The following is a 12,067-nucleotide window of genomic DNA, read 5'->3' as shown; positions in this document are numbered from 1 at the left end:
ATTTTTCTGAAGCCATTTTCTTAGAGTATGCTGATGTTTTCAATGAAATGTTGGGCAAACTTCCAGTTGTGTATTCCATGAAGTTAGACCCAGAGGTCACACCAGTCAGACCACCAAGAAGAGTTCCAATTGCTATGCAGGATAAAGTTAAGGCTCAGCTGGGTAAAATTGTACAGCAAGGTGTAATTTGTCCAGTTACAGAACTAACGGAATGGGTGTTGCCTATGGTAGCAACTCACAAAAAGAACTCAAATGAAATCAGAATATGCATTCACCCAATAGATTTGAACAAAGCATTAAAGGGACCGTATTATCCAATGCGTACGGTCCAAGAGGTTGCAGCTCTATTACTGAAGGCCACTGTTTTTTCCTTCTTGAATGCAAAAAGTTCATTTTGGCAAGTGATGCCAGATATCAAATCCTCATTACTAACCACTTTTGGTACCCCATTTGGCAGATACAGATTCCTAAGGATGCCATTTGGAATACATTCTGCAAGTGAAGTCTTCCAGTGTGCAATGGAGCAAATTTTTTTGGGTTATCCTTGTGTCATAATAGTAGATGATTTATTGGTTGGAGGCAATGGGGAAGCAGAGCATGACAGAAAGCTAAAGAGAGTTCTAGACAGAGCATGTGAAGTAAACTTGAAGCTCAATATTCTGAAGTGTAAATTCAGACTACCAAAAGTTACACATGTAGGTCATTTATTTACCAGTACTGACTTGAGACCAGACCCAACCAAGCATGCAGCTATTCATAAGATGTCAGCACCAGATAATATTCAAGCTCTACAGCATTTCATAGACTTGGTCATCTATTTAGGCAAGCTTATATCAGACTTCAGTGAGTTGACAGTACCTTTAAGAGAGCAGATGTGCAAACATGTTGCATGATTATGGTTAGAACAACACCAGAATGCATTTGAAGACCTTAAGCAGAAAATTGCCACCCCATCTACATTAAGATACTATGATGTGAATAAACCAGTCACTCTTTCCTGTGATGCTTCAAAATTTGGTCTTGGCGCAGTTATACTTAAAGAGGGCAGACCAGTATCCTATGCATCTGGAACACTTACCCAAGCTGAGACGCAGTATGCTCAAATTGAGAAAAACTTTTGGCAATAGTATTTACATATTATAAGTTTCATAATTATATTTATGGTCGAGCTATTCAGATTGAAACTAACCACCAACCTCTAGTTGCTATTCTAAAGAAGCCTATGCATTCAGCTCCAGCGAGATTACAAAGAATGATGGTCAAATTGCAAAAGTACAACTTCAAAATGGTCTATATGAAAGACAAACTACTTTATCTGGCTGATACTTTATCCAGATCACACAGAAATATAACGGAACAGCTTGACGCAGAGAATTTTGACTTTGATGTGATGGCAGTGCGTAATTTTTCTACCACTAGGCTTGATGACTTGAGAGATCACACAAAGACTGATACAATTTTGCAAAAGCCCAGTCACTACATTAATGCTGGATGGCTGTTAAAGTAATCTAGTATACCACCCGAAGTGCAAACCTATTTTCCTTACAGAGATGAAATGTTGATGGAAGATGGCATTATTTTCAAAGGTCCTAAAATTGTTGTTCCTGTTTCCTTACAACAAGAATATATCCAGATTTTGCATCATGGTTGCCCAGGTTCCGTATCCACTAAGAGAAGAGCAAGAGAACTAGTATTTTGGCCTTCATTACTGAAAGACATTGATAAAGTACTTTCTTCTTGTTCGGTATGCAGTAGTACTAGACCACATTTGCAAAGAGAACCACTTCAGCTAAGTCAAGTTCCTGAACTACCTTGGTTGACAGTAGCCACTGATATCTTGAAGTGGGACAATCAAAACTACTTAGTATTGGTAGACTCTTATTCAAATTGTTTTGAGATTGACTTACTACCTAGCCTACCATCCACTACTGTTATTATTAAGTTGAAATGTCATTTCTCAGTTCATGGTAGTCCACACAAAGTTATTTCTGACAATGGTACTCAATTTTCTAGTCAATTGTTTCAGAAAATTGCAAGAGAATGGGACTTTATACAAGTTACAAGCTGTCCTGAATATCCACAGTCAAATGGACTAGCTAAACGTGCAGTGCAGATTGCAAAGCAATTACTTGAAAGGTCGAAGTGTGACAATACCGATTCCTTTTTGAATTTACTTAATCTCAGAAACATACCCCGTGACAATATACTTAGCTCACCTGCTCAAAGACTTCTGTCCAGGCAAACCAGAATGATGCTACCTATTAGTTCCAGTTTAATGAGGCCTAAAGCTAAGAACAACAGAATCACTGAGGCTCAATTATTCAAGAAGCTTTCTATCATGAAGTCCAGTTATGATAAACAGAGCAAATTTCTTCATCTGTTGAGGGAAGGAGAGACAATGAGGATGCAAACAGCGAAAAGTTTCAACCGGCTTGGTCAAGTTACAGGCATATGTGCCGAGCTGAGATCCTACCTTGTAGAATCTGATGGTGTAGAATACAGAAGAAATCACAGGTATCTTCTTCCTGTACAAGAATCATCATTGCAGCAATGTTCCTGTGATACAGACTCTAGATCTTAGAGCGAACCAGATGTTGTTCCCATCCCAAAGTGTGTTTCAACCTCTACTTTCATTCCTGAAGATGCTCCAAATACATCCAAGGCTGAACATTCATAGGTTCATAGCTTCATAGGTAGGTACTAGGCCACCTGCCCGAAGGCATTTATAAGCCTAGCCAGAATGTGTTGGCTTTTGCCGCCCCCTTAGATTAATTTTCTGTGCCTCTGTCCAGCAGATCCACTGAAGTGATCCCCGAGGTAAACTTTCTGTTGGCCATCCACTCGTTCTGTAGAGAAAAATCCAGTTGCTAAACCTAATTCCCAGTTTTATGTCACATGATATGCTCTAATATCCAGGCCCAGTGTGAAATATGCAGCAACATGGGCATAACTCTATATATGCACCTAGTCTTATATAATTGCATGACAAAGAACTACTTGTGATATCTGCATGCCAAATAGATTCATAATGTTGCATGATCTATTTCTGAAAGAGGCAGGATGTAGATCAGAGTGTATGTGCTGTGTCTTTAAGAAGCATCTCAAGGACTGAACATGCACATATAAATACCAGGCATGTGCTATTACCACTGCCATTTTGAAAGTGCCGCCAGACAGTGAGCATATATGATTGCAGTAGTTAGTTTGTATATAAGTAACTTAAGTTAAAGTCAGTAAACTTCTATCATAATATGTTTGTATATAATAAAGCTGCTTGAACAGAACCCATGAAGACTCTTCTAGTGCATCCAAAGAAGTAGAGTGACACCCTCTATTCTGGACTTTTTAATTGGGTGGCAAACCCTCCCTAAATTGCATGTAACCATCACAATCCCTTCATCTGTAAGACACGTCTTCTGAGTCAACCCATCTCAACTCATCCCAGACAGGGTCAACAAAGGCCATTTGATCCACTAGTGTCTATGCCCAGCTCTGTAGGCTGGAAGAAAAATGGCAGCTGTGCACATAAAGACACTGAAAGTACACATAGGTGCTTTCCCACCCCAAAGAACAAATACTATGAACAAAAACATCATCTGTCTGTCAAAACTACCAGCCACCTCTTTAGATATAAAACAACAATGCAAGTAAAGATAAAGAAAATAGAGTGAAATAGAAAAATAGCTTATTAACATGACTTCTGTCCAAAAACTGAGCAATGAAACAGAGCAGTCAACATGGCATACCATAACTATTAAGGAAAAAACAAAAAAAAAGCTAATTCAAAACCTTACCTAAGAAGGGAAATATATCTATAGAGCTCCAAAGCATCAGGATGTGTAACACAAAACACCAGACATGCCCATCATCAGAAGTGACTTAAACCAGAAACTTTTAAGAAAAAAAGTTTACTGTTTTCTAGCTAATCTGTTAAAGTCTTGGTTGACTTTTTTCCTGGTGTGCCATTAAGTGCTGCATTCATGTTATTCTGATTTTCTTCACCACAAGTGGATATGCTAATAACATCCACGTCATGGAATCCATCCAATATGTCTGCAAACACTTCCTCTGTGATAGGGGCATACCTGTAAGTCATGTCAGATGAAGATATGCTCTGACACATGAAACAGTAAGCTGTGGTGCAGTCAGAATACTCACATTCACCACCTACTTGAGACATACTGACCTTTCTGAGTCACTGACAATATTAGGTTCATAGGTACGATAACAACCACTAGGCACCTATAAGCCTAGCCGTGCAACCCAAATGTGACCAACAAGTCTGATTTATATAGAGGGTGATTTACTGACTACTTCTGTCCATCACAGACATCAGCATCAGACCAAGGGGGGGGGGGGCTTTCTGAATATCTATCCATTGGGCCAAGCTACACTTAAACAGGGAAAGAGAGGAACTCTGCTTTACATGGATAGAGCTCCTATTCCAGAGAATGGTAATTTTCTGAGAAACATATCTATCTCTCCAAATTCTATTTTTTTCCTCACTAAGAGAATACAGGGCATAAGTAATGTGTCCTTTACAGACCACATTAAAGCCCTACCCCAGTACTCTTTCTTCTACAGACTGTTGAGGGGAGATCTATATCTGGCAAACAAGGCATTGTCAGACCCCAGTCTGATGGACCTCCTGCATATCCATAAAACAAACAACACCAAAATTATCCATTCTAAAAACTTAAACCTTGCTTGCAATATAAATAAGTTCCCCGGAGAGACAGGTATGTATCCTAGAGATTACACCTTCTCTAGAATAGGCTCCCTCCCTAACCCAATTCAATTGCAATTTGGACAGTTGGATGGGGAACAGAAGAGTCATCCCTGGTTTGGCAGCTTTTTCTCTAATAGACATAGGCAGCCTGCAAATGTTTCATCTCTAAGGCCCCTGCTTATAAATGTTTCATCTCCTAACCCCCTGCTTACACTTATCAATGGTACTAAACTTGTCAGAAATTTAGGATGCATGGCTAGGCTTAAAAAGACCCTTGAGGTTGTTAGCCTACTACATACCTATGAGCCTATGGAGAAGTCCTATTACGTCACATGCAAAATTTACGTATTTAACTCTAGTAGTTCTGATGCTGTTTGTTTTGCAGATGTCTGAAGGGTTTGTCAAAACAGGGTCCAGACTTGCCTTGCATGTAAGGCAAAAATCACCTATCTGAAGTCTGTATGATACTGAGTAAAGAGACAGAGCATTGATCTGATCAGCATAAGACATTGTGTTTACTAATACTCCCTGTTTTCTTTTTGTAAGGAACCTTTGTGGATGTTCCACTTGCTACATGTGTCTTGTCAGGTACACACTGAAGGAGGCATTATACTCTATGATGGGTCTGTGGGGCCATGTATGGTAGCATGATGACTTATCTGGACATAGATGCTATGGCTTTGCTTATAAGTTGACCAACACAGAAAGATTTTCTTACTGCCTTGGACACATGTTGGTCAAAGTCTATGCTACAATCTGCAAGAGGTCCCAGATCCCTAACTAGTGAATCAACTTTGAGGTGTGTTTTACTGATGATGAAGTTACTCATGGTGACCAACTTCCTAAAAGGTGCTATAATACATTTATTGGTATTGAGTTTTAAGCTGTGGCTTTGGCATCAAGTGCTTGTCTATGTTAGACCTTCCTGAAGGGTGTTGTCACCTTTGGGGGATTAAATGACTGATCTCAATTTGCAATCATCTGCAAACTTAGTTAGCCAGTGGCCTTTAACATTGGCATTGACATCTGAGACATAGATGCTAAAAAAGAGTGGGCCTAGCACAGGGCCCTGAGGAACTCTGATGGTGACTGCCCTCTTTGTGGAGGTGGTCTCGCTGATTCAAACCTCATGGGTCCTATCAGTGAGCCATCTAGCTATCCAGTGTGTTATAATGGGGCTTATACCTAGCTCCATAAGTTTGTTGAGAATGCCTGAGTGAGGCATTGTATAAAATGCTTTAGCCAGATCTAGGTATGTACTATTTTCCCCTCATCCATTGCCTTAATGACCTTTTCAAAGAAATCCACCAGATTCAGTAAACATGACCTTCCTTTGATAAAACCAAACTGGAATGGATCCAGTGTCTGGAGGTCTTCTATGTCCTTGTTGATAATTTCCATGATAATTCTGTCCATGGCTTTGCAAATAAAACCAGTCAGACTAATGGGTCTATAGTTTCCAGGATCTATTGAAGGTCCTCCACTATGAAGGGGGACGACCTTCACAGTCCTCCATTAATGTGAAACAAAGCCTGTTTTAGGACTGTAGTTAAATAATGACTGCAGGGGTCCTGATAAGTCATAGTTTAGACTGTTGTGGAGGTTATCGGGAATGACATCAGGATCCAATAAGGCTGTGTTCTTGGCTTTAGTGAGTGCAGCCAGTTCATGCTCCCTAATTATAACTTGTGGGGTTAAGTTTGAGGGTATTTTAGGGAAGACGGGGTGAGACAGGGTAAAGTTGGATCTTATTTTGTCCACTAATTGGTTTGCTATATCACCAGGCTCAGTCAATGTGGCACAATTAACAACCAGTTCAGCACATTGCTGTGTGCTGTCCTTGAGGTTTCTGGTATAGCTGAAGAAGGCCATATGGTTTTCTTTCACCTGGGAAGCTATCTTAACCTCAGAGTTGGCTTTGCTTGACCTAAATACCCCTCTGATTAGTTGCCTATTTAGTTTGATGAGATATTTTTTTATCTGTATGGATCTTACCCTTCCCGATTTTGCAGCATTTTTTTCTTTTGTTGTATATCCTGTTTAATTTGGGATGACAGCGGGGTGATTTGATTTGGCGACAAATACTGGGCTCACTGCAGCCATTGACATGGTTGCAGAGTTTCAGAGAGAAATTCAGCATAAGCTGTTGTACTATCAAGGTTTTTAGAAGGCCAGTGAGTTTTGACAATCCATCTCTTAATAAAGGGCAATTTGTCTTGGACTAGTTCCTAACTGTTGCTTATTTTAATGGGATCATGGAGTTGATTTTGATTTTGAAGGAAACAGTTTTATGGTTCTGCCTTAGCAGGGAGGATGAGACATTGTGATGGTGCAATGTTCTCTAATATTTGTGAGCATGAGGTCCAGTGTGTTTCAGCCTCTAGTGGGTGCATTCACTATTTGGTCAAGGATGTTTGCATTTTCATAGTCCAGGGATCTGTGTGCTTGTAGATTTGAGGTTGGGTAGGATTCCCAGTCTACAGAGGGATAATTAAAGTCTCCCATGAGTAGGATGCTAGGTTAGATGGTAAGTGTCTCCAGTAAGTCCAAGTATGCATTGTGAGCTTCGTGAGACATGGAGGGTGACCTATAGCTGGCTAGGATATAGTACAGGATTCTGCCTATTGTGATCTGCATGTAGAGGAACTCCAACACATTATCCTGTTTGACCACCCTAGAGCTAAGCACAGTTACTGATGTATATGGAGACACCTTCACCTTTAGCCATTGTCTGTGCAGCTACTGGTCTAAAAGTGTGGAAGGCACTGACATCTAGTGCTGTCAGAGTGCTCTGTACCACATTAAACCATGTCTCAGTTACTACACAGATATCTATATTCCCAAGTGTGAGGAGGGTTTGGGGGAATGTAGTTTTTTATTTAGGCTCCTGGCATTAAGTAGTAACACCATGAGGTTCAATTGAGTTGATTTTGCTATGTCAGTAGGTTTGACAATTTGGCATTGCCTAAAAGAGGCACTATGGGGGTGGGTAAAGCTTTAGCCAGTATTAAAAAGCCCAGAAGGGAGAGGTGCTGACCATTTTTTACAATGCAATGTGGTCTAGTAACTGTGACCTCCAAAGCTGACAAATTTTTGACTCAGCATAGAATCCCACCAGAAAGGCAGCCAGCTGTTGAAATCAATTATTTTTGCTCATATTGTAGCATCCTCCTCAGTGATGGTAAAATGCTGCTCAGTGCCAGGTTCATACCAGCCTGAGGTACATAGTCCGAGAGCTCCATGATGTCTCTCGTCATATAGTCCAGAGAAGTACATCTCAGTACTTTTACACCTACAGGGACTATGATGAAATCATACTGGTACATGTGGCATAATGACTTAAGCACATGTATGATTTGCCCAATTCTGGCTCCAGACAAGCAACTAACAGTTATTTTCTTCTTGTTCAGCCTGGTTAGAGGGGCATCAGTATATCTTACAATTGAGTCCCCTATTATGAGAGTCCTACGAAATGTGTTTGCTGCTTTAGGGGCTTAGTGTTTTGGGCTAATGGGGACAGCATGTGTTGTGTTAAGTGTTGTTTTTCCTGAGTGTCTTTGGGCTTGCTGAGGCACAACATTGATAACAGGCAGTCTTGGTGATCTGTGTTGTTTAGGAAGATTGCTTTTAAGTGCCACAGCATATATTAGTCTATGTCTATGTTGTGTGCTATCTGAGATGGGTGTTGTATGCATAGTTTCAACAACCTGCTGTGGACTTATATGCAAGAGTTTAGCCTGTCTGTTTCTTTAAGGATTAAGTTTTCGTTGGTAAACATGAGACAATTGTTGCTTCATCTCAAGATGGCCCGTATCCACCAAAATGCCTACAGAAAAGTTAGTAAATTACATATCCAGACATACCTGTGGAAGCATGGAGGTGTTTAGGAAAAATGGCAGTGGAGTTTCTAACCAGATTGTTTAATGAAATCTTGGAAAGTGAGTGGATACCTGAGGAATGGAGAAAAAGTGTTTTGGTACCGATTTTTAAGAATAAGGGTGATTTACAGAGCTGTAGTAACTACAGAGGGATTAAATTGATCAGTCACAGCATGAAGTTATGGGAAAGAGTAGAGGAAGCTAGATTAAGAAGGGACGTGATGATTAGTGATCAGCAGTATGGTTTCATGTCAGGAAAGAGCACTACAGATACAATGTTTGCTCTGAGAGTGTTGGAGAAGTACAGAGAAGGTCAGAAGGAGTTGCACTGGGTTTTTGTAGACTTAGAGAAAGCATATGACAGGGTGCCTAGAGAGGAGTTGTGGTATTGTATGAGGAAGTCGGGCGTGTCAGAGAAGTATGTAAGAGTGGTACAGGATATGTACGAGGGTAGTGTGACAGCAGTGAGGTCTACAGTGGGAGTGATGGATGCATTTAAGGTGGAGGTGGGATTACATCAAGGATCAGCTCTGAGCCCTTTCTTATTTGCAATGATGATGGACAGGTTGACAGAGAAGTTCCGACAGGAGTCCCCATGGACTATGATGTTTGCAGATGACATTGTGATCTGTAGTGAGAGTGGGAAACAGGTGGAGGAGACCCTGGAGATATGGAGATATGCTCTATAGAGAAGAGGAATGAAGGTCAGCAGGACTAAGACAGAATATATGTGTGTGAATGAGAGGGAGGATAGAGGAATGGTGAGGATGCAAGGAGTAGAGGTGGTGAAGGTGGATGAGTTTAAATACTTGGGATCAATAGTTCAGAGTAATGGTGAGTGTGGAAGAGAGGTGAAGAAGAGAGTACAGGCAGGATGGATTGGGTGGAGAAGAGTGTCAGGAGTGATTTGTGACAGATAAGTACCAGTAAGAGTGAAAGGGAAGGTCTACAAGAGGGTAGTGAGACCAGCTATGTTATATGGGTTGGAGACAGTGGCATTGACAAAAAGGCAGGAGTTAGAGTGGATGTGGCAGAGTTAAAGATGTTAAGATTTGCACTGGGTGTGATGAGGGTGGGCAGGATTAGGAATATGTTTATTAGAGGGTCAGACCAAGTTGGAAGGTTTGGAGACAAAGTCAGAGAGGCAAGATTACGTTGGTTTGGACATGTGCTTCGGAGGGATGCTGAGTATATTGGGAAAAAGATGCTAAGAATGAAGCTACCAGGTGACAGGAAAACAGAAAGGCCTAAGATAAGGTTTATGGATGTGGTGAGAGAGGACATGTGGGTGGTTGGTTTGACAGAGCAAGATGCAGAATGTGTGTGTGTGTGTGTGTGTGTGTGTGTGTGTGTGTGTGTGTGTGTGTGTGTGTGTGTGTGTGTGTGTGTGTATATACACATACACACACACATATGCATATATTACTACATACAGATATGTATAGGAAGATATATATTTAGAGGATGCACAGCATATCGAACAGCCAGTATTCCTACAGTTGCCACCTTTCAAAATGGACAGTGTATGATTCTCTCATACAAAAGACAATTATTGCATGAAACATATACCCACAGAGAAGTCAAAGGATATGACACCACACACAGGTTTGCATACATAGGAAATGCTTATTTGTGTACTATTACAGTTGTATGTGCCATGTCATATAGCTGTTAGGTGTTTGAAATACATACTAACTGAGTAATGTAACTCTCAAGAAAAACATTTTATACATTAATCAGAAAGCATAACATATGTTGTTGTCCAGGCTAAGGCCTTCAAGTAGTACAGCAAGAAAGAAACACTGGCCCAGAACATAAGAATCAATCAACAGTAAGTAATGCCGCTGTAGTTCAGCAGACTCCAATTACACTTTGTACTTAACCACTAGGGCGAAAAAAAGTTGTCACAATGAAGATGTATCTGTTACATAATAATGCTTAACTGAAAACATCACTATTACACTGACAAACAGAACAGTCTGTAAGACAGTAAGAACTAGACCATCAATGTTCCCAAGATGAAATGTATGCACATTTACAGCCATATACCTTAAAGTGTCTTACTACTGATATCCCTCATATGTTGTGACAGCCTAGGTTATATATGGTGCACATCCCTTTCCCACAGACTGACTTACAGGGCCATATAACACTGTTACATACACTGACCTGTGGATTGCAGAAGGGTACACATGTTTTATCCAGCTGTAGCCCACATATATATGGACCCTACCCCACAATATGTGTGGGGACCACAAAAGCACTGGAATAATGACAGGAATGGCAGCACAACATAATCATAGGCCACTACATAACAACCCCTTACTGCATGACATATAGACAAAGTCTGGTATATAGGTGGAGGACATAGATTGAAACACAGGGCCATCTAATGCACATGCCAAAGGGATAGTAGGGTGATGCATTGTCATGGCTCACTTACGGTCAGCAACATCACTATCCCTAATACTGTGTGGCAAAGCATATTGTATTAGGAGAATGTGGCCATAGAATGCTGTATCCTACAAATATACACAAATGCAAACATACACATACTTGCCAAAACTCAGATGGTATCCCATGCCTATCAACCCATTTTACAACAGTGTTGTGCTGTTACAGCAAGCCCTAGGTAGCCTTTAGGTAGAAGAGTGTAACAAGGTACATGTAATGTCTGGTACAGCAGCAGCCACAACTAACTATGGCAATGGGGGATGTAGTGGATGTGAAGGGCCTCAGGGTATTCTCAACAACAGGTCTACAAACACACAGACATTGTTATTCTCAGTAATGCACACATGCACATTTGTCAGTACTGGGGTCCATCTGTGCAAGTGTTCATAGGTGTGTACCAGGCTATTGTCCATGGAGAGATGGGAAGTGTAGGGGATGAGTGTACAGTGGTTTCATGCCACCTGCCATTTGCCAGCAGGCCATCTATCAGTAGATACCACAGGGGTGATCCTCAGCGTGAGAGTTACATGCAACAGTCAACCATCTGGTTGCCTCTTGCAGAGGGCCAGTGAGGTGCTCCAGTTGACATGCATGCAACGTGTATTACATAACATGGTCAGTGTCTGTCTTGGAGACCTGTACCCAAGCATGTTCTGTTGATTGTGGTAGTGTAGTTGAGGTATCCATGGCATGTGGTGCATACAGGGTGTGGATTCCTAGATGTGGCATTCATAACACAGCTGGGCAAACATGTCAGTTTCAGTCAAGCATAGATTGCCTGTAAGTAGCCAAGATGGATACCTGACATCTGCACATCTGTACAGAGGACAGACAGACATCAGCTAGCCAACTGGCTATGTATTAGGATGAATGTGCTGACAGATAGATGTCTGATACTGATAGGTATGCCATTACTACATGACGGCAGCCCTCACTGATATGTGCTATACACAAAGTAGTTTAAAGTTATTTTCCACATGTCAGATCATTATCCAGTAGGAAATAT

The sequence above is a fragment of the Protopterus annectens genome, chromosome 9.part0, assembly GCF_019279795.1.
Source record: "Protopterus annectens isolate FY-2018-M chromosome 9.part0, PAN1.0, whole genome shotgun sequence".
Taxonomy (NCBI): Eukaryota; Metazoa; Chordata; order Ceratodontiformes; family Protopteridae; genus Protopterus; species Protopterus annectens.
The sequence above is the reverse complement of the archived record's forward strand: the minus strand, read 5'-3'. Positions refer to the sequence as shown.